The 4,925-nt window shown below is 50.2% G+C and overlaps 1 pseudogene; it reads left to right on the forward strand.

Annotated features, from left to right (window-relative positions):
* Positions 1-213: 213 nt before the first annotated feature.
* The window catches only part of LOC116104692, a 47,504-nt pseudogene continuing 42,792 nt past the window's right edge, over positions 214-4,925 (forward strand).

Here is a 4,925-nt window from a genome sequence, read left to right on the forward strand (position 1 = left end):
CTCCAGTTTCCTTCCTTGGCTTCTCTTTATGATGGATTGTGACCTGGAAGTCTGAGCCAGATAAACCCTTTCCTCCCTAACTTGCTTTGGTCATGGCATTTGTCACAGTAACAGAACACAAAATTGAAAAGTTTCCATCATTATGTCCCTGCCCCTTGGGCACCTCCAGCTCTGGGTCTCTTTGAAGCAAATCAGACACCCTGAACACGAACCATGTCCACCAGGTGATGGTTCCTCCATCATTTCCCATTTCCTCCAGCTCCCTTCCCCCAGCATGTCAGCACCAATAGGTCAGGGCTGAAGAGAAAGGAGACATGTGGGTTCTGCCTGGGTACTGCATAGCTATCCAACAAGACCCTGGGACATTCCTATACTTCCTCAGTCTGGAAAGGATCTGGTCAGTGTGACCAGATGAACAGGCAGACTGTCCAACAGGTCCTCATTGTCTAGCCTCAGCTTTGTCCTAGACCCAGGGTTGCCCAAAGAAATGAAACCTGCTTCTACCTACTGACCTACAACAAGCTTGGGCAGGGACCTTTGGGGTTCGCTGTGATTCCTCAGGGCTTCCAGGAACATCCTCTTTGCTCTTGCCTGTTCTAGTGACTCCTCCTCAACGTCTTTGGCCATCAAATGGCATCTTGAGGAATCCTAGCCCCCAGAGCAGGAGTTAATAACCACACTATGGTTCCTGCTTCAAAGGGTAATGCACCCAGTATCCTCCCACAGGTACCCTGTTGTGGCTACTTCTGTGTACCACCACAGCTTCCTCTCCCAGGTGCCTGTAGCTGTACTTGGTGAAGACCTTACTCCACTGGTGCCCAGAGCTCTGACCCTTCCCAGCCTCCTTGTTTACCAGCAGGAAAATAGGCCCAGCAGGCGGGTGGGGTGCAGGCCGTCCCTGGCCCCAGCTGTGGAGCAGCTGAGCTCACTGGAAACCAGCTAGGGACCTGAATGCCACTCTTGTCTGCTGGCCTGGTCAACAGCCTCTGTGGCTGCCCAGAGTCTCTATTGACTCAAGATAAGTTCCGGGGGCCCAGAGAACTCACTGTTTGGCCCCGTGTCCAGGCAGGGACAGCTGGGCCTGGTGAGTCCCAGGCTGGGACCCAGTGGCCGGTATTGCCAGCTCTGCAAACACGCAGCTGGCCATACACTGTGTCCCTCATGGCAACACCTATCAGCTTCTTGTGGCAATGCCAGCCATGAGGTGGGTCACATGCCCTCAGAGCTCCGTCCAGAGCAGGTGTGGGAATGACGTCATATCTTGCCAGAGATGACTTGGTCTTCCGACTCTCACCAATATTTACATTCTCAGCTGTGCAGAAAATCTAATCAGACTTCCAGTGACACCTGCCAGGTTCTGCCACATTGGTCTCTGGCTTTAGGCTTCTGGAGGCCTAGTGATCTGACAGGGGGGACCTGAGGTGCTGTGGGGGGAAGACTAGGGCACAGCAGCATGGACTCAGGGAAGAAACACAAGATGAGATGGGCAGGCAGATGCAGCTCTAGCCTGCAGGCCCCCATCTCCTCAGAGGCCCTGGGGCTCCATCCACTCTGCCCAGAGCTAAACCAGGGCACATGTCCAACTCACCAAGGCTTGGGTCAGAGACCAGTAAAAAGAAAAGGGTATGAGGAAGTACTTTCTAGGCATTTCCTTTAGGAAAAATAGCAGGCCCTACCACCTTGAGCCAATGCAGCAACTGCAGTTGCTAAGCCAGTGAACGAATGAGTGCCCAGTATGACCACAGGTGAGTGCCCAGTGCAAGGGTCTTGTGGAAAGCCTTTATCCACAAGTCCTCCATCTCCTGCTGAGGGAGGCATTCTAGCTCTGCTCTGGCTGCCTGCCCCACCTTGAGCACAAACAACGGATGGAGCCACACAGACAGGGACCCTTGTGGGCTGTGTCTTTCTCAGAGCCCTGGCATGGTCTATCCCATCAGCACACTTACAGGGGCCAGAGCCTCTGAGGAACTGTTTGGGGTCCCATTGGCCATTAGGAACTGGAGATAAAGCCCATCTAGGTCAGAACAAATAAGGCACTGAAACCAGAGAAGCCTGAAGAAGATAAACGCAGAGTTCATGCGCAGCAGGGAGAGACTGTGTACCCCTTGCCTCCCGCACCCACAGCCCCAGCCCAGCAGAAACAAAGAGATCAGAGCCAGCCACGTTAATCATTACTGCTCAGCCCAGGGAGAGGAGAGTGGGCCTTTATTTGGAGGAGGAAAAGAGGCTCCATCTACCAGCCCTATGTGGTCCTCAAACCCCGGCCCTGTGCTGACCCTGGACCCCTGAAACAGAACCACCCTTACCCTGCACACTCATAGCACTGCTCTAAGACCTAAGGCCTATCCTCACTCTGTAGACACTGAGCAGCCCACCCAGGTAAGGAAAGACATAAACTGGTAGGCTCGGTGGCATCATCCAAACTTGAAGAATGCTGCTGTAGGTCTGCCCTGAATAGAAGCTGTCCTTAACCTGTCCTTACTAAAGACGCTCTCACCCTGCTGGGGCTTTTAGAATCCTTGGGGATCCAAATTCATGTGATGCCATCCCCAAAACTCCCAGCAGGCTACAGCTGGCAGTCTCGATCTGCTCTCCTGTCCAGGCTTGAATGACTGAAGCCCAGATGGGAGCAGTACCTTCTCAGGAGCAGGGCAGAGGCCAGGAACAGAGCTTCACTCTGTCCTAGGAGACTGTGTCCAGAGAGTCTTCCCAGAGAAGAGCTGAGGGCAGAGACAGCTGACAGGGTCCAGAAGGGCAGAGGTTCCTGCCTGGTGAGAGGCACCAGGGCTACAAGGAGTTGAGAGGCACCTTACAGAGCAGCTGTGGAGGCTAGCTCCAGACATGTGGTGCCTGTGGTCTACCCTGGTACAACTGCTGTTTGAGATGAAATATACAAATTTCTGGGGGAGTTGGGGGGATGGCTGACCAGGCTCAACAGAGGGAAGCTGGCAACACGGATAAGGATGTGGAAATCCCCTTCCACCCAAACAAGGCACAAGGTCACAGGGCAGCAAGGGTGGAGCTAGGCTCTCTATGAAAACCAGCAAGAGGTAGAGCCTTGTTGCTCCTGGAGACTGAGTATGTGCTTTCATAAGCATCTATACGCATGTATGTGTGCTTATGCACATGTGTCTGAATGAGCACGTGTGTGCGTATGCCCATATCTGTGTTCACATGCATATACATATATGCACACACATGAACATGTGCTTATGTACATGTCTGTGTCCATGGACATGTATCTGCATACATATACATGTGTGTTTGTATACATCAGTGTGTTTGTACACATGTATATTATCTGTATCTCCATACACATTTGCCTGTACACACGTGTATTTATAAACATACATATACATGTATGTTTGTGTATACATGTGTGTCTGTGTGTATACATGTGTGTATATATATTGCTGCCCTAACAAACTCTCTTCATCCCATAGAAGCCATCCTGGGTTATCTGTCTAACCTTCGAGTTAAATGCTCCTCAATTAATTTGTTTTTCATTCAAAGGAAACTTAAGTTTGCAGGGATAATTACTCTTTCATTTTAACTTCATGATGAAATTATTTTTTTGTGCCTCCTCTCCACAAAACAAGATCTCACTACGTAGCCCTAGCTGGCATGGGATTCACTGTGTAGACCAGACAGGACTCTACCTCCTGAGTGCTGAGATTAAATTTATGTATGTATGTACATATGTGTGTATGTATGTATGTATGTATGTTTGTATGTATGCATGTATGTATGTATGTATTTTACATCCCAATCACAGCCCCCTCCCTCCTCTCCTCTCAGTTCCACCCTCACATTCCCCTTTTTCCATCCTCCCCTCCTTTTCTCCTCAGAGAAGGGGAGCCCCCCACCATGGGTATCAACCCACCCTGGCACATCAAGTTGCAGCAGGACTAAAGCACGTGCTCTTCTACTGAGGGAAAACATACTTTCCCAGCTAAGGAAAAGGGTCCCAAAGGCAGGCAAGAGAATCAGAGTCAGCTCCTGCTCCAGTTGTTAGAGGACCAAGCCGCACATCTGCTACATAGGCACAGGGGATGTGATGGTTTGTATATGCTCGGCCTAGGAAGTGTGTTATTATTACTAGACAGTGTGGCCCTGTTGGAGTAGGTGTGCCACTGTGGGGGTGGGCTTTAAGACCCTCATCCTAGCTGCCTGGAAGCGAGTATCCTGTTAGCAGCCTTCAGGTGAAGATGTAGAACTCTCAGCTCCTCCTGCACCATGCCTGCCTGGACACTGCCATGTTCCCACCTTGAGCATGGACTGAATCTCTGAACCTGTAAGTCAGCCCCAATTAGGTGTTGTCCTTCATAAGACTTGCCTTGATCATGGTGTCTGTTCATATCAGTAAAACCCTAACTAAGACAGGAGCCTAGGTCCAACCCAGGCATGCTCTTTGGTTGGTGGTTCAGGCTCTGTGAGCCCCCATGGGCCCAGGTTAGTTAACTCTGTAGGTTTTCTTGTGGTGTCGTTGACCTCTGGCTATGATTAAATTTCTGATTGCTTCACTGGCTGGGATCAGTTTTCATGATTCTTCTCATACTGGGGGTGGGAGCAAGGGCACGAGTCATGGACATGAATCTCTCCATCCCTTTTACTCATTCACATCTTTATTTTATAGTCACCAACATGTAGTTTTCCTGGTCAAATTGTGCACACTTATCTCTCTACAACCCCAAGGAAAGGTTGTCTTCCTTTAGCCTGAGTTCAGCTCGTCTTTTTTGTGTGTATAATTTCAAATGTCTATATAAATAAGAACTATACAAAAGCCGGGCAGTGGTGGTACACACCTATAATCCCAGCACTTGGGAGGCAGAGGCAGGTGGATGTCTGAGTTCAAGGCGAGCCTGATTTACAGAGTGAGTTCCAGGACAGCCAGGGCTACACAGAAAAACCCCGTCTCAAAAAAA

The sequence above is a fragment of the Mastomys coucha genome, unplaced genomic scaffold (genome assembly GCF_008632895.1).
Source record: "Mastomys coucha isolate ucsf_1 unplaced genomic scaffold, UCSF_Mcou_1 pScaffold22, whole genome shotgun sequence".
NCBI classification, from domain to species: Eukaryota; Metazoa; Chordata; class Mammalia; order Rodentia; family Muridae; genus Mastomys; species Mastomys coucha.